The sequence below is a fragment of the Marmota monax genome, unplaced genomic scaffold (assembly GCF_021218885.2).
Source record: "Marmota monax isolate L192 unplaced genomic scaffold, Marmota_monax_Labrador192_F-V1.1 WCK01_AAM20220418_F8-fsc00046, whole genome shotgun sequence".
NCBI classification, from domain to species: Eukaryota; Metazoa; Chordata; class Mammalia; order Rodentia; family Sciuridae; genus Marmota; species Marmota monax.
Window position 1 is genome coordinate 2,405,589 of NW_026692486.1, and position 26,182 is coordinate 2,431,770.

General features: G+C 34.7%; 1 protein-coding gene across 1 annotated transcript in view; it reads right to left on the reverse strand.

Annotated features, from left to right (window-relative positions):
• Window positions 1–26,182, reverse strand: part of Pigk (phosphatidylinositol glycan anchor biosynthesis class K) — a 128,603-nt gene that overhangs the window by 40,680 nt on the left and 61,741 nt on the right. The gene's annotated exons all lie outside the window — the stretch shown is intronic.

Below are 26,182 nucleotides of genomic sequence, written 5' to 3' on the forward strand. Positions count from 1 at the left end.
GTCATCTCTGACTCAGAAACAGTAAAGTTTTTATTCTATAATACCATATTGAGATCAGATTATTCATGTATAAAATGACAAAGCTTACTGAAGGCTAAAGGCCAAAGCATCTTTCCAAACACAGCAAATAAACCCAACAAAAAGAACAGGAAAGCAAAGATATGACGCTGTTAGATAAAACTAAAAATTAAGATCAATAAACAATTCAAAATATATCTAGAGTAATCCAAAATTATCAGGAAGAAATTTCCTAAACATACCAAAAATAGGAATCCAACATACACTCAGCATAACCTCTTGAATATGACAGCTCAAAAGAATTACTTGAAACTAAAAGTATACAATATAGAAACTTAATTTATTCTTACGATCTTTTAACAAGGCACAGAAAAGTGTTCATTCCTAAACTGCATTCTTTGATTTTTTTCAAGTAGTTGTATAGTTGCAACACATTGTGCAAGATAAAATTGACAAATCTGGGGTTCTGATATTCCTAAAAATTTAAAGACACTAAGAGTAAAAAGAACTCTAGTCTACTAGTCAGTGGAGACAAGCACAAAATACTACTAGAACTCCAGGAAAGTCCCAATGGTCAATACAAATTATTAATTTTTATGAATATAGATTACAGCAATGAGAAAACAATCTAATATATCATCTCTTATGAAACAAAATTCTCCATCCCAAACTCCCTGCATCACCATTCCTTCTAATTAGCAAACTAAAAACTTATAAGTGAAGATAAGAAAATACAACCTTGATTATAACCTGCTCTAAAGGGCAAAAGGAGGGGCTGAGTTGTGGCTCAGCAGTAGCACATTCACCTAGCATGCACAAGGCCCTGGGTTTGATCCTCAGCACCATATAAAAATAAATAAATAAAAGGTATTGTGTCGAACTACAACTAAAATATTTTTTAAAAAAAAGCAAAAGGAAGATGGTAAGTCAGGCAGAGGAAGTGTAATATGAGGTAGAAAACAAGAAGTTAACTCCCAAACAATTAAGACTATACTAATTTGTGATCTAACTGTCAAATGTATTTTATTTACTATCAGCTAGCAATATAGTACAAAGAACCTCCCAACAAACTCAGTAAGATGACATAATAAAATCCCAGAAATCCAAGCTCCAGTTCTCATTCAAGGGACATTAAAAGTAACTTCATATCTGGAACAAGTAGAAAGCAGGCTTTCTAAAAGTTCACATAACATGCCAATTTTGTATACATAAGGAACTATCTTTGGAGCCTAACTGTAATCAGCTGAAAGAGCGGAGGAAGGTATCAGAAAAAAATACTGCCAAAATTATTGAGTATTTATCCTGTACTCTATGCTTCTGTTGTTACAGTTGTTTTATTTTTGCTTTCACATATATATCCATGTATACATGAAAAATACATAGGATATGCATATTATTTCATTACTAAATTATACTATGTATTATTACTTGTTTATTCAATTACATAAGGCAAATACATCAATTACTTTTGTTTGTTTCATGAGCTAAGAATGGCTTTTCCATTTTTAAATTATTGGGGGAAAAAGTCAAAAGAATAACATTTCATGACAAGTAAAAACTGTATCAAATTCAAATTTCAGGGTTACACTACAACAAAGAGTTGTTATACCACAACATACATGGTCACAACCAAGACCATGTGTGTCTAACAAAGGCTAAACTATTTACTATCTGTTCCTTCATAGAAAGTTTTCCAACCTCTGTGCTAGAATAATTATGTAGAAGAGAGTTTGCTGGGTCACATAATATGCACATTTTAAATTTTGTTAGAAACAACCAAATCATTATCCAGAGTGGCTGTATCAATTTATACTGCCACCAGAAATGTATAATTTACCATTTCCTTTCATCATTACCACTTATTTTTCTACAAGAAAGAATATATTATTTTAATTACCATTTCCCTACTAAAAACATCTTTATATGGTCACTGGAAATGAGTCTTTTCTCCATTCCAAATGTGTTATCTTTTGCTTATGTTTCTGTTGGGTATGTCTTTTTATTAAATCAATGTGCAGTTATTTACATAATCTGTACAGAAATTCTCTGGCATTCATGTTGTCAATCATTTCATCCAGAATTTCTCTTTACCTTTAACTTGGTTTTTTGTTGTTGTTGTTGTTGTTTGTTTGTTTTTCTACATATTTTAATTTTGTTTCAGCAAATACTGTTGATTTTTTATTAGCTGTGCTTTGGGTTAGCATGACTATTCTCCCTAAATCAAGAAGATATTCTTCAACAGTATTGATGTTTTCTATTTTACATTTGTATCTTTAATCCATTTGTATTTTGTGTTTATGTAAAGTGAAAAAGGGAAATCTAATTTTATTTTTTTCTGTATGGCAAACCAATTGCTTCAACATGAATTTTTTACTTATCTATCTTTTCCTCCAATTTTTCATAAAAGCTTATCTATTATATATTGTTATGATGGATCTTTGGGGAGCTTTATAATCTGTTACATATTTATTTACCTAATAGATCCAATACAACATTCTTTGAATCACTGTGGCTTTAAAAGACAAAGTCTTAGTATCAGAGTAAATGCCTCTCCCACCACAAGTGCCCTTACTCCTTCATCAACCAAATAGCCTTAGCTATCCTTGCTCCTATACTAGTCCATGTGAATTTGATAGCTAGCTTATTATAAAGTTCCACGAAAAACTCCTTAAAGGAACAGAATATGGTAATGGTTAAGTGTGCATTTTTGGAGTCAGACAGCTAGCACTTTCACTTTTTCATTAAGTAACAAGATACAAAGCTTTCTGCATCTGTAATCATCTGTAAAATGACTACATACCCCACAGCTATTCTGAGGATTAAATAAGTTTTTAAATTCAAGTGTTTAGAATGGTATTAGGCATTTATTAAACACTGAAAATTTAATCCAAGTTACATTACATTTACAAAGTTATTCGAAGTTATAATTCTCACTCTAAATATGGTCTGGCCTCTCCATTTAAGTATTCCTTTATAATCTATAATAATTTTATAATTGTCTCCATAAAGATGATCAGCTTTAAAGATCTATACCCAAGTAGATTATAGGTGCTGTTGTTGATGTTTTCCAAAAAAATATATGACATACATAATATGCATATATATATCTATATACAATGTACACATCTAGGTTTCTAAACACACGTTTCAAACAATCTTTTATGCTACTGATTTTAACAATAACATTGAGATCAGAAAAAAATGTTCCGAACACTTTACAGGTACGAAGACTTGCCTTTTTGGTTACTATGAGTCAATATTTGTAAATACTTTATCTTTTTTTAAGCAATATCTTTATTTGCAGAGGATATAATATCATGATATCAAATCACCACTCCACAGAATCAGGGATAAAACTAAAGAATTCATTCAAGTAACTCTTTATGCAATGACATACAAAATAAGTACTCTTTGCATAAACAAACAATAAATAGGGAACATAATGGTAATGAAAACATTATTTGGGTGCAGCCATAGCTGCCATCTTTTATTTATTTATTTATTACTTTTTATTTTTTAGGTCTAGGTGGACACAAGACAATGCCTTTATTTTTATGTCGTGCTGAGGATGGAACCCGGGTCCCGCCCGTGCTAGGCGACGCTCTACCGCTGAGCCACAATCCCAGCCCTTGAAAACATTATTTATGATAGTAAGTACCTGATCTTGGGAAGGATATTTATTCCCTTACTTTTTAATCTATCAGATCAAGCTTATCTATTATGTTGCTCATATAGTCAGTTTAAAATTATGAAAGGATTTTTTTTCAATTTCTGGTAATGATACTAAAATATTCCAATACAATGGTGAATTCATCAACCTCTTTTATGTGAAGTATGCACACTTGTTTATACAATATTCTGTGGACATGTTTCTGAGTAATTACAAATTTGTATGCTTTTCTCCCTGATGACCTAAAACTTTTACTATTAGTTTATTTCTTTATGCTTGATGATGCTCTTTTCTTGAGTCTATTTTGCCTAATATTAATATACTTATATAAATTTTCTTTTAGTTAGCGGCTGCCTAGTAATATTTTTTCAGCTATTTAACATCATTAATTTTCTGTCTAGTTACATTTATTTTTAATCCTAATTTGATCTCCATTTTACTGTTATAGTTTAAATTTATTGTGATACAAAACATTATTTTAATTATTTCTGCCTTCTTACTTTGTAATTTTATTTTTTCCTGCTTTTTCTATATTTTATATACATTCCTTTGTTGCCTTCTCATTGATTTTTCTTAATCCCAAGTTTTTCTCCTGTATGGTCACTGATCTTATTTCCTCTATTTCTATTCATTTTGTGGTCCCTCTCAAAATGTCAACTGAGTCTTTACTTCACTGTCTAATGCTATTATAACATATGACCCTTTTCCCAAAACAACATGAAAAACCTCAAGATAATTTAAAACCAATCACTTCTTCTTCTTACATGATTACTACATATATTTATATTTTTACTTACCCCTAAATAATTATCATCATTGTCATTATTATCATCAAAATTATGAAATATACTCAGTTTTTGCTTGAATTTATTCACATTTTATCAATTTGTTAGCTCAGCATTCTTACTTGCAGTCAGATCTCCCTTCTGGCTTATTTCCTTCTTCAAGAATTACATCTTTTGATCAGGAAGCAGTTTGTGAAAGGAAAGCGAGGAACAGAAAGACGGATAGAGATTGAGAAGATGGCGGAGAATAGAGTGCATCACCCCCGTGTACCACATCACTGCGCAGGTGAATAACGAGTTAGAACGGCCAAAAGCTATATTGTTAGGAATTTCCAGCAAAATTGGGGTGCACCAAAACCTAGAGGAAGGATTTCCATCACCTGAGGATCGGTTACTGGGGCTCAATCTCGAGTGAACCGTGCGCCTGGAGATTCAGGCTGACTGATCGGTGGCCCGTCCCCGCTGCTAGAGACTGCGGCGCACCGGGAAACGGCATGTCAGCAACGCAGAGGAACAGTGCTGCAGATTCTGTGGGGTCCTGCCGGCTGTGCCCTCACTGTGCTCCGGGCTGAGTTCTGGGTTTGAGACAGGGGAAGGAAGCGGTCCAGTTCTATCCTCCACACCAGACAGCCCACCGAGGAAGCCAGCGGCCACCATCTTGGAGAGCTGACATCACCATCGCCAGTTTTCGACAGAATGCAGCACGTTCAGTGATAGAACAGGTGTGTGTCATTTAGACCATCTCCCATACAGCGGGGAAATCGGCTTTCTGGGGGCGTGATTAACAGAGTGAGCGTGAACAGAGGCGTGGGGAAAGGTAAAGGCACCTGACCTCCAACTCCCCGCTCCCACCAGCGGCGAAAACGAAACCTGTCTCACCAGCTCTCAGAGGAGTGGCTATCGGAGGGAATCAAAACAATGGGGGCCAGTTCCCAATAGCCGCGCTCCACATCCAGGAAACTGCAGGCCCAGAGTGTAGCAACTGCCGAGAGGTATCACACTGGAGAAGGCCTGGCTGGCAGGAGAAGCGAGGTGACTAGAGACCAGGAATAGACCTAAGCTAATGGGTTTTGAGAGACACCAGCGGGGGAGAAGGGAGCGGCCTCACATGGATTGTTTCCTACACCTGGAGGGCAAAATCTTGTCCCTGAAGGCACAGCACCACCTACTGGAAGCGAAGAAAATAGAAGCCTAACAGTGCCTTCTTTTTTTCTTTCTTTTTTTAATTTTAATTTTTTTAATTATTTTTTTTAATTGTAATTTTTATTTTACTGCATTTTATTATTATTATTTTATCATTTCTTTTTCTTTTCTATTCTATTCTCTTTCTTTCCTCTCTCCCTCTCTCTTTCTTGGTTTGCTTCCTTACCTTTTCCCAATCTCTCCTCTTAAGCATGACCACCCAGATTACATACAACTTACTAAATGCAAATAGATGAATACTACGAAACGGTATAGTCCGCCTAAGCCCTTAACTACCCCCAAGTACTCCTGCCTATTCTCTTGTTAATATCCGCCTCCATTTGAGCAACCCCCCAAAGAAGCTAACATATGTTAACCTCCATACCATCAAATCAGCCGACCTCAACATAAAATCCTAAGTTCAAACCTCAGTTCTCTATATGCCATCAAAATCTGTAGGCCTTTAATGAAACTAATGAATTTACCTTAAATCACAATTAAATCCAACATCTCTAAACATTGTCCCCCACACAAAGGAGAGATATTGGAACTATAAAAACCAAAACAAATTTAAAGGAGAAAACAGAAACACAGCAGTCAAACAGAGTTGGAAAGTAATGTGAGCACCATGAAAAAACAAGGGAAAAAAGGATTACAAACAATGCTGGACAACTTAAATTCACAGGAGAACCTAGAGGCATCAGAAAAATGGACAGAGAAAGAACTCAAGGCATACCTAACTCAGATGGAACGGAATCTTAGAGAAGACATTAGACAGCAAGTCCAAACAATGAAAGTATACTTTGAAAATGAATTACATAAGCAAATTCAAATGGCAAAGAATGAGCTCTACCAGGAGATATTTAAAAAAAAAAAATCAATCAGTAATCCTAGAAATGCAGGAAACCATAAACCAAATTAAAAACTCAAATGAGAATATTACAAATAGACTAGATCAAAGAGAAGTCAGAACATCAGATAATGAAGACAAAGTTTATCAACTTGAAAAGAATATAGTCAACACAGAAAGGATGCTAGAAATCACGAGCAATCCATCCAAGAGATACGGGATGTCATAAAAAAACCAAACTTGAGCATCATTGGGATAGAAGAAGGTATAGAGGTTCAAACCAAAGGAACGAACAATCTATTGAATGAAATAATCTTAGAAAACTTCCCAGATATGAAAGATGGAATGGATTGCCAAATCCTGGAAGCCTACAGGACCCCAAACATACAAAACCATAATAGACCAACTCCAAGACACATAATTATGAAGATATCCAATATACAGGACAAGGAGAGAATATTAAAAGCTACGAGAGAAAAGAGGCAGATTACATTCAGGGGTAAACCAATTAGGTTAACAGCTGATTTTTCATCACAGACGTTGAAAGCGAGAAGATCCTGGAACAACGTATTTCAAACACTGAAAAATAATGGATTCCAACCAAGAATACTGTATCCAGCAAAATTAAGCTTCAGATTTGACAATGAAATTAAAATATTTCACGATAAACAAAAGTTAAAAGAATTTGCAGCCAGAAAACCAGCACTGCAAAGCATTTTGAGCAAAATACTACAAGAAGAGGAATTGAAAAACAGCACCCAAAACTAACAGTGGGAGGTATCTCAGTAAACGGAAGGAAAAAAAAATAACCAAAAAGGAAAAACTAGCCATATTAAAATAAATAAATAAATAAGCATGACTAGAAGTACAAACCATATATCAATGATAACCTTAAATGTTAATGGCTTAAATTCACCAATCAAGAGACATAGGCTAGTAACCTGGATTAGAAAAACAAATCCAACAATATGCTGCCTTCAGGAGACTCATATGATAGGAAAAGACATACACAGGCTGAAGGTGAAAGGTTGGGAAAAATCATACCACTCACATGGTCAGAGAAATGCAAATTAAAACCACCCTAAGATGCCATCTCACTCCAGTAAGATTGGTAGCCATTATGAAGTCAAACAACAACATGTGCTGGCGAGGATGTGGGAAAAAGGGTACTCTTGTACATTGCTGGTGGGACTGCAAATTGGTGCGGCCAATTTGGAAAGCAGTATGGAGATTCCTGGGAAAGCTGGGAATGGAACCACCATTTGACCCAGCTATTGCCCTTCTCGGACTATTCCCTGAAGACCTTAAAAGAGTGTACTACAGGAATACTGCCACATCGATGTTCGTAGCAGCACAATTCACAATAGCTAGACTGTGGAACCAACCCAGATGCTCTTCAATAGATGAATGGATAAAAAAAAAAAATGTGGCATTTACACACAATGGAGTATTACGCAGCCCTAAAAAATTACAAAATCATGGAATTTGCAGGGAAATGGATGGCATTCGAGCAGATTATGCTAAGTGAAGCTAGCCAATCCCTAAAAAAACAAATGCCAAATGTCTTCTTTGATATAATGAGAGCAACTAAGAACAGAGTAGGGAGGAAGAGCAAGAGGAAAAGATTAACATTAAACAGAGACATGAGGTGGGAGGGAAAGGGAGAGAAAAGGCAAATTGCATGGAAATGGAAGGAGACCCCTCATTGTTATACAAAATTACATATAAGAGGTTGTGAGGGGAAAGGGGAAAAAAAAAACAAGGGAGAGAATTAAATTACAGCAGATGGGGTAGAGAGAGAAGATGGGAGGGGAGGGGAGGAGGGATAGTAGAGGATAGGAAAGGCAGCAGAATACAACAGTTACTAATATGGAATTATGTAAAAATGTGGATGTGTAACCAATGTGATTCTGCAATCTGTATTTGGGGTAAAAATGGGAGTTCATAACCCACTTGAATCTAAAGTATGAAATACGATATGTCAAGAGCTTTATAATGTTTTGAACAACCAATAAAAAAAAAAACAGATAATATTTTAATGGTAACCTGACATTCCATAGTATTGATATATTTTTCTTAAATATTTCCCTATTTGACATTTAATTATTTTGTTATTATAAATGATGCTTTTATAAACATACACACATACCAAAAAAAAGGATTACATCTTTTAAATGATATAAAACATTTTTTTCTATGTTTGAAATGTTACTTGTTCATTCTTTAATAGTATTTTAGTTGGGTAATAAATTCTAATCTAAGTTATTTTTTCTCAGTACTTTATTAATTTTGGTTTCTACTCTTGCCATTAAGGTTTTTTTACATCAACACAGTGGTTATCCCATTGTAGATATAGTCAGCCTTCTGTATCCATGGGATTTGCATTTGCAGATTCAACTAACCACAGATCAAAAAATATTTGCAAAAAAAAAAAAAAAACTGTCTGTACTTAACATGCAGACTTTTTCTTCCTTCTAATTCCCTGAACAACACAGCTAACAACTATTTAGACAGCATTTGCAGTGTATTAGCTATTATAAGAAATCTAGAGATGATTTAAAGTACATGAGAGGGTATAAGTGAGTTATATCAAAACCATTTGAGCATATGCTGATTTTAGTATCCATGGTGGGGTAGATCCTAGAAGATAGTGACAGCCTTTGGCTAATTTTTTAAATCCCTTTGTTTGAGGGAAGAGTTTCTAAAATTTTAGTATGAAGTGTGAACTTCTGTATATTCTGCTTTGGAGCTGTTGAACTAACTTTAAAATGCAAAAGAATAAGCCATTATCTCTTTGAGTAACACCTTTTACTTGTTATATGTTTTCATTCTCCTTTGGAATTCTAATTAGTCAACAGTTTCCAATGCTACCTTCATGCCCCATAACCTATCTTTTAAACTTTCCATTTCTTTGTCTTTTTTTCACACTGGGTGCATCTCTTCAAATTTAACTTCTATTTCCCTTCCATTGTGCCTAATCTTACAAAAATGGTTGGAATCTTTTACTCCTTCCTACATATATCCATATCTTCTATGATGTAACTTTGAAGCTCTTTCCAACAAAAGCTAAGGTTGGCTTTGTGATTCCCTCTGCACAACAGGATGCAGCAAAAATAACAGTACTACAATTTGAAATCTAGACTTCAAAAGGTCTTGCAAACTTTTGAGACCTCTGTCTCCACCATGTGAACTTGCTGAAGCTAAACTCTTAAAGGATAAGAGACCACATGGGAACTGAGTCAACATCAAAAGTCCCCAAAATGTGGATTTCAGAAGCCATCCATTCAACCCAGAGATGACTATGAGTTCTGAAAAGAACCAATAATCTAAAAGAATCATGCTTCTGAACCCACCCTAAATTGTTGGTCCTCAGAATCATAAGCTAAATAGATGTTTGTTATTTAAAGATGCTAAGTTTAGGAACAGTGTATTATGTGTCAATATGTAGAGAACATAATTACTTAGCCTATTAATTTTTAAAATTTTAATAACTCTGCTTTTCAAGAAAGGTTTTGGTCTTTTTCAAAGTGCCTGATCATTTTTAATCATCTTGTAATACTTTTGAATTTCTTCATTTCCTTCTTTCATTTTTTAAAATAATTTAAATGGTCATTTCCTATTTTTTGGTTGATAATTCAAATATTAATATCCTTGTAGGTCTAAGTCTGTTGATTCTTCTATATTGTGGTAGCTGGAATTCTGAGATGGCATTCAGTATTCTCATCACCTGGTATTTGTGCCCTATATAATCTGCTTCCTTAAGGATGGGCGGGATTGTAACGATGACAGATTTCATTCCTATAATAAGGTTATAGTATGTGACAAAGATGAAGGAATTTTGCAAATATAACTAGGGTCCCAAATCAGTTCATAATGAGTTAATCAGAAGTGAACTGTCCTAGGCAAGCTTGACCTAATCTGGTGATTGATTCATTAAAAGGATCCAGGCCCTTTCTAAAGTCAGAGAAATTCAAAGTGAGAGAGATTGTACTGCTGGCCTTGAAAGAAGCAAACAATCATACAGGAAACTGCTTATGGAAGGCAGCCTAATGGAATTAAGAAATGTTCTTAACTGACACTTGGGAAGAAAATGGGAATTTCAACCATCTACGTGCAAGGCACTGAATGTTATCAATAATACATAAACATGGAAGAGGGATGTCAAGCCTCAGTTGAGATCACAGCATTGGCTAATATTTGATTTCTGCCGGTAAAACTCTGGACAGAAGACCTGGCTAATCCATACCACGCAGACTTCTAAAGTACAGATACTGTGAGGTAATACTGAGTGCTGTTTTAGACTAAGTTTATAATAGTTTATTGTACAGCAATACAAACTAATACCCTTGTGATGGCTTGTCCTCCCAAAATTGTTTGCAATGTAAGATTATAAGCAATATTTGACTAACCTTAATCTGTGAGGTTCTGAGGAATCTTGATTGAAGCAATTCCTCCAAACAAAATTTGAATTTGCCTCTGCTTGCTTTGGCTAGCTATCAACCTAATATCACTTCTATTGAATTTCTTGGGCCAAGAAGGAAATTACAACCCTAAACCACATAAGAATATGATTTTGGTTACATATTTTAAGAGAAACCATTTCCTTTTCTCATCTGTAGCTAAAGCACATCAGAGAAATTTCCATATTTTCTTCCTCTAAAGGTTGTTAAGAGTTTTGTTCTAGTCCCTAATTTGATTTGAGTTTAACCTTGGAAGTTAATGGTTTTATGCAAAGGCCTTAAACCCAACTATCCACCATAGTTTTTTGTCCTGACCTTTATTATAACTATACTAACTCAAAACTCTAGGTTTCTATTAGCAATTATTACCTTAGGTACCCATACCTTCCCAATTCACTTAATTCTTGGGATTTAGCTCCTTAAGTATTCTCCAAGAAATTTCCCTATTGTTCAGCAAAACTCCCTTAGAGCTCCCTCTTTAGAGCTACTATTCAGCAGTAGGCTCTTACAATTAATTTTTGTTCATAAATAAACAGACCAACATCAAGATGAGGCACAAAGTCCCCTAAAAAGGCATGTTTGAATCAAGGTACTGTTGGACACATCATAGAATGAACCAAGAAGGAAATTATAATACTAATCCACATAGGAGCCTGAAACAGGAGACAGACCCCACATACTGATGATACTCTCCTTTCACAGTAAACCTAAAGTGACCTTGCAAAAAGAGATAATCTGTGCTTTGCTGCCAAGGCATGTTTGGAAAAACCAACAGCCACCATCTAGAAACATTGTAAGAAGGTAAGTCCTTGTAGTATCTTTTAGTCAGCTTTCCTGCTGTGACCAAAATATCTGACATGAACGAAGTAGAGGAGGAAAATGTAGAGGTAGAAATTTTATTTTGGCTCACAGTTTCAGAGGTTCAGTCCATGGTCAGCCAACTCCATAGCTGGGGGCCAGAAGTAAGGAAGAACATCATAGAGGTAGGTGTAATGGAGGAAAGCAGCTCAGAACATGGCAACCACGAAGCAGAGAGAGAGTTCTGCTGACCAGGGACAAAATAAAACCCCAAGGCATGCCCCCAGTGACCTACTTCCTCCAGTCACTCTATACTACCCAATTAATCTAGATCCAATGAATAGATCCACTAATTAGGTTACACCTCTCACAATCCAATCATTGCACCTCTGAATATTCTTGCATTGTCTCATACATCAGTTTTTGAGAGATACTTCATATTCTAACCATAACATAGTCCCTTAAATAAAGGGGGCTCACCAACTCTAGTTCAATCTGGAAAAAAACAGCAATGCTATTCATAAATCAATGTTGTTTATCTCTATACACTTACTCTTTTGGCAGAGTGGCTATGTATTTAAAAGCATATTTGTGTAATTTATAAAGCATCTAGGTATTTTATAACAAGTTTTTCAGAAAAAACCCAGTCAGCAACAATCTCAAAAGTGAAATCAATTATTCTTTATTATTAATTCACACCATCTATCTCATTTACATTAATTTCTTATTGTAGACAAAGTGAAATATCACATCTCATCCTGAATTCTGAGTATTCTTTTATTGAGAACTGTTTCTTTCTAATGCAATTTCAAACTCAGAATGCCAAAGGCCTTAAAGTCAAGTTGTGTTTTAATATAAGGTAAAATTGGGATTTCTGGCATTCAGTGTTAACTCACTGGCAACTTTTCAGATGTAGATGTAACTTTTGTTATTATCAAAAGTTACCTACTTTCTGGATATTCAAGGTTTTATTATCCTTAAATTTAAAAAAAAGAAAAAAAAACTATCTTTAACACTAAAACCATACATGTTTTAATCACTTTCTATGATTTAGGAGATAAGTATTGCAGTATTTGAGCATACTAAACAGAAATCATGATGAATATCACTTATTTTTTTAAAGCTTAAGAGCTTTCCTTTTAGTTAGATATAAGATTTTAAATGTATATGTCATGTTTATGCAAAGCAATTAGAGTAGTTACAATTTTATGTCTCACCATATAGCTTATTATCATCTTTTGCAGTACCTTAAGGCCAAAATGCAAAAGATTGTCATGAAACATTCAATATTTAAAACACACAATAGAAATCTAAAATACTTTGTTCCTAACTCTCAATTTTGATGCTCTAAATATGTGCATCTTTGGTATAAAGAAAAAAATATTTTAAAAAATTAGATTAAATAGTTTTAATAAAACCCAGTTTAAACTGCTCACTAACTATTTCTAAATCTTTAACTGGCAATATAGTTCTGATGAAGCAAACTAGGTCCATTACTACTATAATGAACTAAACTTGTATGAGAATAATTAGAAAGATAAAAACATCAAGAAATAAGCATTAAGTCCTAAAACAGAGTTGTATAGATTTTCTGTTTGTCTTGTGGTGCTGGGGATCAAACTCAGGGCCTAGTATATACTATGTAAGTACTCTACCACTGAGCTTCATTCCAGCCCCCTAAATAAGAGATTTTAAGAAATTAACTATGGAGGTAAGTGTCAGGATGGCAAAATATAATTGTACGCCAATATTCACATTTAGTAATCATGTTACAAATTCAGGTATCCTGAGATCATATCCTATGAACCCTGTATTTCATTAATTTTTGTTTGTTTTTCATTTCTTGGGAAATAATAGTGCAAAATATTAATCAACATTAGAAACTGATGCCATCAGATAAACAGCAGAGAAAGGTTTTTTATATTAAAGATAAAATGAAGTTGATCAAATTCATTATAAAAGGCATTCCATAACAATATTATGGTTTCCTTAAGAGACTGTCAGAATAATGTTGCAATTTGATCAAATTAAAGAAAGTACAGAGTATAGAATATTACTCAGTATGATAAAAATTTCACAGATATCATCAGTGAGTTTTCAAGATGGTAGAATAGAGGAGGTCATGTTCCTGGCTGTTCCATGGAGTGAAACAAAGAAAACAGACAGGCAGCTTCTCCGCAATGTGGGTGAACAAAAAAACAGTGAGGGGGCTTTACTGAAATTTAAAACTAGACATTCAAAGCAGATTGGGGACTCAACAGGTTGGACATATAAAATAAGGAAGAAATCCCCACTGCCACAGCTGGGTCGGAAGCTCCACCCAGAAAGGTCCCTCCCTGAGCATAGTGGAGGGATAAGGGAACCTGCATTTTTGGGAAGCCCAAGGTATGTCTGGGTACAGAGCGTTTAGAAATCAAGTACATTGCCTGAAAAAACTGGATCAATATCCTTGCGCTGCTCGATATCCATGTGCAGGAAAAGAAGCAGCCATCTCCTCAGGTGGCATGCAGAGGACAAAGGAAGGAACCATTTTGCAGTTACTACATAGGGGCTAGAAGCTGAGGGGGCTGAACCTGGCAAACCCAAGTTTGGCCGGAAATACAGACCCAGTAAACACAAACTGCATGACATAGAATGTGCTTAAGCAATCAGGAGAAAAATTAAACACGAAGAGACGTTTACGCAGGTAACAACTAGTTATGGAAACCTACCCAGCTCTACTCCTCCCGCTGCAACCTAGCTACTTGCAGGACCAGTTGGGAGAGACCAATCTGGCCAGGAACTCAGAAAGGTGAGGACAGGAGAGATTGTTTGGAGACTGAATCCAAGACCAGGAAACATAGGGTCCAAAGGGGACATAGGAGACTAAGAACTGGGTCCCCCACCAAACAAGTGGAACCCTGGGGAGATTTCTGGGGTTTAGTCTACCAGCATGGACTAGCAAGTACTGGGCACTGAAGGAACACTGATTTAAAATCTCCAGACCAATTAGCATTCAGCAAAGAGCCTGAAGCCCACTTAAGCTTAAATCCTGCCTCCAGGAATTCTACCTCCAGGATACCTCTCACACTTCAGCAATTCAGAAGGTGGAGCATCACGTTCCAAATAACCCCATCTAAAACTACTGAGAAGGGAAAACAGAATCTTTTAAACTCCAACAGAAAGAATTCTTTAACTTTTCATCAAGATTTTTTTTTAATTCTTTTTTTTCTGCTTAATTGTGACCTTGATGGCATGGACATTTATACATACTCATTTGGTTTTGTTCTCATTTCTAGCATTTTTGAAGCCAGTTATTTTTCATGGATTAATTTTTTGTGAATTAGGATGTTTGATTCGTATATTTTAGTTTTATATTTTTTTTTATTTTTTATTTTTATGTTATATATTTTTTCTTCTACCTGTTTCCCTTAATTCTCTTTTCTTCTGCTAACAGCCAATCTCTATTTTTCTTTCATTCTTCCTTTAATTTTTTTGCTACTTCTCTCCTCCTCCCTCATAATCACATCTTTTCTCTCCCTGTCCACCATTTAAAATTATAAACCCTTTTGCAAACTTGCTGTTTTCATTGTAGGCAATAAATGATCATATCATTTCTGTTTATTGTGGTAATTAATACTGTAGATGACATAGTAGAAACTATTTGGTTTAACGCAGAGTATTGTTTTCATTGGTGGTTATTATTATTTGTCACTATTTTTTTTTAATTTTTTATTGTTGGTTGTTCAAAACATTACATAGTTCTTGACATATCATATTTCACACTTTGATTCAAGTGGGTTATGAACTCCCATTTTACCCCATATACAGATTGCAGAATCACATCAGTTACACATCCATTGATTTACATATTGCCATACTAGTGTCTGTTGTGTTCTGCTGCCTTTCCTATCCTCTACTATCCCCCTCCCCTCCCCTCCCCTCCCCTCTTCTCTCTCTACCCCCTCTACTGTCATTCATTTCTCCCCCTTGTATTATTTTTCCCTTTCCCCTCACTCCCTCTTGTATGTACTTTTGTATAACCCTGAGGGTCTCCTTCCATTTCCATGCAATTTCCCTTCTCTCTCCCTTTCCCTCCCACCTCTCATCCCTGTTTAATGTTAATCTTCTTCTCCTGCTCTTAGTCCCTACTCTGTTCTTAGTTACTCTCCTTATATCAAAGAAATATTTGTCACTCTTTAAAGAGTGAGGTACTAGAAACCTTCAGGAACACTATAAGTCCACAGGATAGAAACTCTACTGCTTCAGATCCATACTGTCAGATGGGTAGACACACAAAACACATGAAAAAGCAAACCAAAATACTCCCAATAACAGAATCCACTGACACCACAGTGGAAGAAATGTCGGAGAAGGAGTTTAGAATGTACATAGTTAAACTGATCTGCAAAGTAAAGGACAGTATAAAAAAATGAAATCAAAGAGAAAATATAGGAAGTGAAAGATCACTTCAATAAAGTGGCAGAGATTCTGGAAAAAAAAAAAACAAGCAGAAATCCTCGAAATGAAGGAAACAATAAACCAAATTAAAAATTCAATAGAAAGCATCACCAACAAACTAGACCACTTGGAAGACACAACCTTAGGCAATAAAGTCAAAATATATAATCTTGAAAACAAAGTTGACCACGGAGAGAAGATGTTAAGAGACAATGAACAGAACTTCCAAGAACTATGGGGTAACATAAAAAGACTAAATTTAAGATACATTGGTATAGATGAAGATGCAGAGATACAAACCAAAGAGTGTACAATCTTTTCAATGAAATAATATCAGAAAATTTCCCAAACCTAAAAAATGAAATAGAAAATCAAACACAAGAGGTTTACAGGACCCAAATGTTCAAAATTGTAATAGGCCCATACCAAGGCACATTGTAATGAAAATGCCTAATATACAGAATAAGAATAGAATTTTAGAGGCTACAAGAGAAAAATATCAGATTACATATAGGAGGAAACTTATTCAAATCTCAGTTGATTTCTCAACCAAGACCCTCAAAGATAGGAGGTCCTGGAATAACATATACCAAGCTCTGAAAGAAAATGGAGGCCAACCAAGAATCCTATATCCAGCAAAATTAAGCTTCAGATATGAAGGTGAAATAAAAACCTTCCATGATAAACAAAAGTTAAAAGAATTTGCAATTAGAAAGCCTACACTACAAAATATTTTCAGCAAAATATTCCATGAGAAAGTAATGAAAAAAAAAAAAAAAGTGAAAATCAGCAAAGGGAGGAACCCAAAGGACAAGGAACACAAATCATGTCTCAGTAATAACCTTGAACATTATGGCCTAAACTCATAATCAAAAGACAGAGACTGGCAGGTTAGATTAAAAAACAAAACCCAACAACATACTGTCTCCAAGAGACTCACCTCATAGACAAAGACTGAAGGTGAAAGGATGGGAAAAAGCATATCATTCACATGGATCACATAAAGCAGGGGTTATTATCCTCATATCAGATAAAGTAAATTTTAAGCCAAAGTTAATCATAAGGGACAAAGAAGGCCATTTCATACTACTCAAGGGAATTACACATCAACAAGACAAAATAATCAAAGATATACTCCAAACAATGGAGCAACTATGTATCTCAAATAAACCCTTCTCTATTTCAAGAATCAAATAGACCACAACACAATAATGCTGGGTAACTTTAATAAGCCTCTGTCGCCACTGAATGATTCCTATAAACAAAAACTGAATAAAGAAACTATAGAAGTAAAAGATACAATTGATACTTTAGACTTAACACACACATATATTATGTGAATATATAATATTTCATAGAATATTTCATCCATCAATGACTGAATATGCTTCTCAGCAGCATACAGATCCTTCTCTAATACAGATCATGTTATGCAAGCCATCACATATGTTGGCATACAATTGTAATATTAATATATTACCTTCATATATTTTTAGCATCTGTAGGGTTATTTTGATAGCACCCTTTCCATTGATATTAATTTCTGTGTTTTGGTTTCTTCTTGATTAAACTTGATTTTTATCAAATTTTAGCTATATTATTCTTCTCTATTCCATATATTTTTACTCCTACTCTTACTTTTTCCTTCCTAGTACATTATTTGAAAATAATTTGATTGTATTCTAGCTTCTTTCTGATAGAAATACTTTAAGTTATATATGTTAATTTGGGTACTGTTTCATCCTTGAGATCCTAATATTTTAAGCTTTTATTATCACTTAGATCAAAGAGCTTTTTCTTTAATTTCCTTGTGCTTTTTCCTTGACCTCTTAGATATTTATAAATATGCTATTTAATCTTGAAATAGTTGACGTGGGGATGGGTTTCTATATATCTTAAGGTGACTGATTTCTAATATAGTAAATCATGCAGGAAACACAGTTTGAATAATTTCAAATTTAAAAAGTAGTAATAGAAATACTTTTTATATTGATTGTATTAGTTACATACATGTCAAATTGATCAAATTCCATACTTCCAATATATGCATTTTATTTCAATTTTACCTCAATAAAGCTATGGGGTGGGGGGAAATTTCACAGAAATGAATTTAAAAACAAAGATGGGGAATAACGGAGCTAGACAGTATTGGTAAATTAATGCCTTCTTTAGCTCAAATCAAATTTGTTGATAAGTCTTTGTTTCATGAAGAAACATGTTTCTTTCTTATATAAATATTTAATTATCATTCACAGTAACAGAACATGGCCAAATCAAACATGACTTTTATTCAGTCTTCTGCTATTTCTTTTCCATGACAAAATTAACTGTGAAAAGAAAATTTTTAATTACCTCATAGGAATATATCTATTACATTATTAAAAATATATTTTAAATAATACTATATCAATTTAATGAAAACTCACTAAATGACTTTACTTTCAGGTTTTGGTTCCATTTTGGCTTTCTTCTTTAAAGTTTGTTGTAAAATTTCAATTTACTAATTAGCAATGACAATGATTGTTTTCCAATAAATTTAACAACAGTGACCCAAAATTCCATCAATCATAAAGGACATTATTACCAGCAAAAACCTCAGGGCCCCATCTCTTACCAGGTTAATTTCTGTCCTACAATAAAACCTATAGTAGTTGAATATGAATATTATGATATCAACTATGGATATGTAAAATATGTAAAAACCAGGCTAATGATGATTCCTGTCCAAATGGGCCAATATATGGTGTTTTAGTCAGGTTTTTCGCCACTGTGACTAAAAGATCTTACTAGCACAATTGTAGAGGAGGAAAATTTTATTTGTAGGTTCATGGTTTCAGAGGTCTCAGTCCACAGGCAGCCAGCTCCATTCCTCAGGGCTTGAAGTGAGGCTGAACACCATGGAGGAAGAGTGTGGCAGAGGGAAGCAGCTCACATGGTGACCAGAGAGCAGAGAAAGGGGGGTCTCCATTTGCCAGATTCAAATACATATACCAAAGCCACGCCCTAATTCCCACCTCCTCCACCATACCCTACCACTTCAGTTACCACTCAGTTAATCCTATCAGGGGATTAATTTCTGATCGGGTTAAGATTCTTATAACCCAATCTTTTCTCCTCTGAACCTTCTTGCATTGTTTCACATGTGAGCTTTTGGAGGACACCTCACATCCAAACCATAACATATGGCACAGCTGATAAAAATCGAAATTAAGCTATATAAATAGCACTGTAGCATACCAAATAAAGAACATAAAAATCCACTGTGTCTCTTTCACTACACAAGACATCAACATGACTGCAATGAGTTTTAAATGCTTAGTATGCTCATTTTATATACATTATCCCCAATCCTCAAAATTACTCTAGAAGTATCCTTTTAAAGATAAACTATCTGAATTTCAGGAAAACTAAATAAGGCACCTGAAAATACAAAGCAAGTAATTAAACCAAAATATAAATGAAGTCTTATTCACTATCATGCTATTCCTGCTATATAGTGTTGCGTCAAAGGTTTCATGGAGCGCTAGGATGGGCAACGTGTAACTGAAGAATACTTGGAAACCAGGTAAAATGATATGCCATGATTTCTATAAAAATGACAATTTCTAAAACTGGGATTATAGATTTTCATTATTAATATAAATGTCTTCTGTTCCTTGCTTTACCTAATCCTAGTGTTATATATAATATCTTCTAAAAATTCAATCTACTCTTCCCCACAGAAATAAAAATTACCCTTATTACTAATGAATTACAAATAATCCTCACACATTTTTTTTTTTGACTCTTGAATTTCTTGGTCAAGTATTTAATAATATCCAAACTAATATAAGAAAATACCAAAAAAGTGATAATTAAAAAGCATCCTATAAATTTACCTATTTTGTGGCTAAAATCACATATGGTTAGATTTCTTACAGCAGATCAACTTACATACACAGAAAAATTCTTATCATTCTTTTCCCATATGTACAAATATATGATATTACTGCCACCTTCTGGTAAAAACACAATTTCCTAATTCATAGATTTCTACAAATGAAAATCCTCCAGATATGAAATAACTAGTTTATAGTAATAAAAGTATAATAGATAATTTAAGCAAATAACTAAAATGTAGTATATGTAGAATTCTAGCAATAATTAATTTCTATCAGTACATGTGATAAGCTTTCTTGATGTCAAACTCTTACTAAGCACTTAACTCTATTTGAAGCAAAGAATTAAGTGCTTTATAAGCAAAATTAAAATTAATTCTCTTAAAAACTATATGATTATTATTCTCATCTTACGGCTGAAAAAAGTTTAAGTACTTTGCCCAAGGTGAAATGGCTAGGAAATGGAGAGGATCTGAATTCACAAGTTGATTCCAATGGCTTTGCTGTTTATTATTAATGCTGTAATATCTCCTATAATGTCAGAGGATAAACATTAAGTTACTTACTTTAACTTATTTAGAACATTAAGGTTTAACTTGATGACATGAAATAATTATTATGGCAATCAGGAGAATCACAGAACATACAGTTAAAAATTTTAAAAAGGAAGCTGTCCGTTGCAGTGGTGACAGCTATCCAGGAGGCTGAGGCAAGAGGATCACAAGTCTGAACCCAGTTTGATCAATTTAGGGAGACACTGTCTCAAAATAAAATTTAAATTTTAAAAAGACTGGGTATATAGCTGTCAAGGAATACCTTAGACAGATGGAATGGAACCTTAAAGAGGATACGAGACAGCAAATCCAAACAGTGAAAGAACACTTTGAAAATGAATTACATAAACAGATAAAAGAAGAAGTTAAGCATCTTTATCAGGAGATAGAGATTATAAAAAAAAATCAAACAATAACTCTAGAAATGAAGGAAACAATAAACCAAATTAAAAACTCAATTGAGAGTATCACCAACAGAGTGGAGCAAGTAGAAGCCAGAACGTCAGATAATGAAGACAAAATATATCATCTTGAAAAGAGCCTAGCCAACTCAGAAAGGCTGGTTAAAAACCACGAGAAAAACATCCAAGAGATATGGGATAACATAAAAAAACCAAACCTACGAGTCATCGGGATAGAAGAAGGTACAGAGATTCAAACCAAGGGAATGAGTAGCCTGCTGAATGAAATAATTACAGAAAACTTTCCAGAAATAAAAAAGGAAACGGATATACAAATTTTAGATGCATACAGGACACCAAGCACACAAAATCACAGTAGAACAACGCCAAGACACATTGTTATGAAGATATCCAATATACAGAACAAAGAGAAAATATTAAAAGCTACAAGAGAAAGGAGGCAGATTACATTCAGGGGTAAACCAATAAGGTTAACAACGGATTTTTCATCACAGACGCTGAAAGCGAGAAGATCCTGGAACAACGTATTTCAAACACTGAAAGACAATGGATGCCAACCAAGAATTCTGTATCCAGCAAAATTAAGCTTCAGGTACGACAACGAAATAAAAATCTTTCATGATAAACAAAAGTTAAAAGAATTTGCAGCCAGAAAACCAGCATTGCAAAGCATCTTGAGCAAAACACTACACGAGGAAGAAATGAAAAACAATAACCAAAACCATCAGTGGGAAGTGCCTCTATAAAAACAGAGGGTGGGAGGAAAGCTAACCATGGAGAAACAAACTAAATTAAATAAAAAAAAGAAGATAAATAATCAAACATGGATGGAAGTACAAACAATATATCAATAGTAACTCTAAACGTTAATGGCTTAAACTCTCCAATAAAGAGACATAGGCTAGTAACATGGATTAAAAAAACAAATCCAACAATATGCTGCCTCCAGGAGACACATCTGATTGCAAAAGACATACACAGGCTGAAGGTGAAAGGTTGGGAAAAAATATGCCACGCACACGGTCCTCGTAAGCAAGCAGGGGTGGCCATCCTCATATCGAATAAAATCGACTTCAAGACTAAGTTAATCAAAAGGGATAAGGAAGGACATTATATACTGTTAAAAGGAACCATTCACCAACAAGACATAACAATTATCAATATTTATGCACCAAATAATGGTGCTGCGACGTTCATAAAACAAATTCTCCTTAAGTTCAAGAATCAAATAGACCACAACACAATAATTATGGGTGACTTCAACACACCTCTCTCACCATTGGACAGATCCTCCAAACAAAAGCTGAATAAAGAAACTATAGAACTCAATATCACAATCAACAACCTAGACTTAACTGACATATATAGAATATATCAACCATCATCAAGTGGATATACTTTTTTCTCAGCAGCACATGGATCCTTCTCAAAAACAGACCATATATTATGCCATAGGGCAACCCTCAGTAAATATACAGGGGTGGAGATAATCCCATGCATTTTATCTGATCATAATGGAATGAAACTGGAAATCAATGATAAAAGAAGGAAGGAAAAATCCTACATCACATGGAAAATGAACAATATGCTACTGAATGATCAATGGGTTACAGAAGACATAAAGGAGGAGATAAAAAAATTCTTAGAGACAAATGACAATACAGACACAACATACCGGAATCTATGGGACACAATGAAAGCAGTTTTAAGAGGGAAATTCATTTCTTGGAGTTCTTTCCTCAAAAAAAGAAAAAACCAACAAATAAATGAACTCACACTACACCTCAAAAACCTAGAAAAGGAAGAGCAAAACAACAGCAAATGTAGCAGAAGGCAAGAAATAATTAAAATCAGAGCGGAAATCAACGAAATTGAAACAAAAGAAACTATTGAAAAAATTAACAAAACTAAAAGTTGGTTCTTTGAAAAAATAAATAAGATCGACAGACCCTTAGCCATGCTAACGAAGAGAAGAAGAGAGAGAACTCAAATTACTAACATACGGGATGAAAAAGGCAATATCACAACAGACGCTACAGAAATACAGAAGACAATTAGAAATTATTTTGAAAACCTATATTCCAATAAAATAGAAGATAGTGAAGACATCGATAAATACCTTAAGTCATGATTTGCCCAGACTGAGTCAGGAGGATACTCACAACTTAAACAGACCAATATCAATAGATGAAATAGAAGAAGCAATCAAAAGACTTCCAACCAAGAAAAGCCCAGGTCCGGATGGGTATACAGCAGAGTTTTACAAAACCTTTAAGGAAGAATTAATAACAATACTTTTCAAGCTATTTCAGGAAATAGAAAAAGAGGGAGCTCTGCCAAATTCATTCTATGAGGCCAACATCACCCTGATTCCGAAACCAGACAAAGACACCTCAAAGAAAGAAAACTACAGACCAATATCTCTGATGAACCTAGATGCAAAAATCCTCAATAAAATTCTTGCGAATCGGATACAAAGGCACATCAAAAAAATTGTGCACCATGATCAAGTAGGATTCATCCCTGGGATGCAAGGATGGTTCAATATACGGAAATCAATAAATGTTATTCACCACATCAATAGACTTAAAGATAAGAACCATATGATCATCTCAATAGACGCAGAAAAAGCATTCGACAAAGTACAGCATCCCTTTATGTTCAAAACATTAGAAAAACTAGGGATAACAGGAACTTACCTCGACATTGTAAAAGCTATCTATGCTAAGCCTCAGGCTAGCATCATTCTCAATGGAGAAAAATTGAAGGCATTCCCCCTAAAATCTGGAACAAGACAGGGATGCCCTCTATCACCACTTCTATTCAATATAGTTCTCGAAACACTGGCCAGAGCAATTAGACAGACGAAAGAAATTAAAGGCATAAAAATAGGAAAGGAAGAACTTAAATTATCACTATTTGCAGATGACATGATTCTATACCTAGAAGACCCAAAAGGGTCTACAAAAAAACTACTAGAGCTAATAAATGAATTCAGCAAAGTGGCAGGATATAAAATCAACACGCACAAATCAAAGGCATTTCTGTATATCAGTGACAAAACTTCTGAAACGGAAATGAGGAAAAACACTCCATTCACAATATCCTCAAAAAAAATAAAATACTTGGGAATCAACCTAACAAAAGAGGTGAAGGATTTATACAATGAAAACTACAAAACCCTAAAAAGAGAAGTAGAAGAAGATCTTAGAAGATGGAAAAATATACCCTGTTCATGGATAGGCAGAACTAACATCATCAAAATGGCGATATTACCAAAAGTTCTCTATAGGTTTAATGCAATGCCAATCAAAATCCCAATGGCATTTCTTGTAGAAATAGATAAAGCAATCATGAAATTCATATGGAAAAATAAAAGACCCAGAATAGCAAAAGCAATTCTAAGCAGGAAGTGTGAATCAGGTGGTATAGCGATACCGGATTTAAAACTATATTACAGAGCAATAGTAACAAAAACAGCATGGTACTGGTACCAAAACAGGCGGGTGGACCAATGGTACAGAATAGAGGACACAGAGACTAATCCACAAAGCTACAACTATCTTATATTTGATAAAGGAGCTAAAAGCATGCAATGGAGGAAGGATAGCATCTTCAACAAATGGTGTTGGGAAAACTGGAAATCCATATGCAACAAAATGAAACTGAACCCCCTCCTCTCGCCATGCACAAAAGTTAACTCAAAGTGGATCAAGGAGCTAGATATCAAATCAGAGACTCTACGTCTGATAGAAGAAAAAGTTGGCTCCGATCTACATATTGTGGGGTCGAGCTCCAAATTCCTTAATAGGACACCCATAGCACAAAAGTTAATAACAAGAATCAACAAATGGGACTTACTTAAACTGAAAAGTTTTTTCTCAGCAAGAGAAACAATAAGAGAGGTAAATAGGGAGCCTACATCATGGGAACAAATTTTTACTCCTCACACTTCAGATAGAGCCCTAATATCCAGAGTATACAAAGAACTCAAAAAATTAAACAATAAGAAAACAAATAACCCAATCAACAAATGGGCCAAAGACCTGAACAGACACTTCTCAGAGGAGGACATACAATCAATCAACAAGTACATGAAAAAATGCTCACCATCACTAGCAGTCAGAGAAATGCAAATCAAAACCACCCTAAGATACCATCTCACTCCAGTAAGATTGGCAGCCATTATGAAGTCAAACAACAACAAGTGCTGGAGAGGATGTGGGAAAAAGGGTATTCTTGTACATTGCTGGTGGGACTGCAAATTGGTGCGGCCAATTTGGAAAGCAGTATGGAGATTCCTGGGAAAGCTGGGAATGGAACCACCATTTGACTCAGCTATTGCCCTTCTCGGACTATTCCCTGAAGACCTTAAAAGAGCATACTACAGGGATACTGCTACATCGATGTTCACAGCAGCACAATTCACAATCGCTAGACTGTGGAACCAACCCAGATGCCCTTCAATAGATGAATGGATAAAAAAAATGTGGCATTTATACACAATGGAGTATTATACAGCACTAAAAAATGACAAAATCATGGAATTTGCAGGGAAATGGATGGCACTAGAGCAGATTATGCTTAGTGAAGCTAGCCAATCCCTAAAAAACAAATGCCAAATGTCTTCTTTGATATAATGAGAGCAACTAAGAACAAAGCAGGGAGGATGAGAAGGAAGAAAAGATTAACATTATACAGATACATGAGGTGGGAGGGAAAGGGAGAGAAAAGGGAAACTGCATGGTAATGGAGGGAGATCCTTATTGTTATACAAAATTACATATAAGAGGTTGTGAGGGTAATGGGAAAATAAACAAGGAGAGAAAGGAATTACAGTAGATGGGGTAGAGAGAGAAGATGGGAGGAGAGGGGAGGGGAGATAGTAGAGGATAGGAAAGGTAGCAGAATACAACAGTTACTAATAGGGCATTGTGTAAAAATGTAGATGTGTAACCGACGTGATTCTGCAATCTGTATTTGGGGTAAAATTGGGAGTTCAAAACCCACTTGAATCAAATGTATGAAATATGATATGTCAAGAGCTTTGTAATGTTTTGAACAACCAATAAAAAAAAATTAAAAAAAATTTTTAAAAAGACTGGGTATATAGCTGGTGGTAACA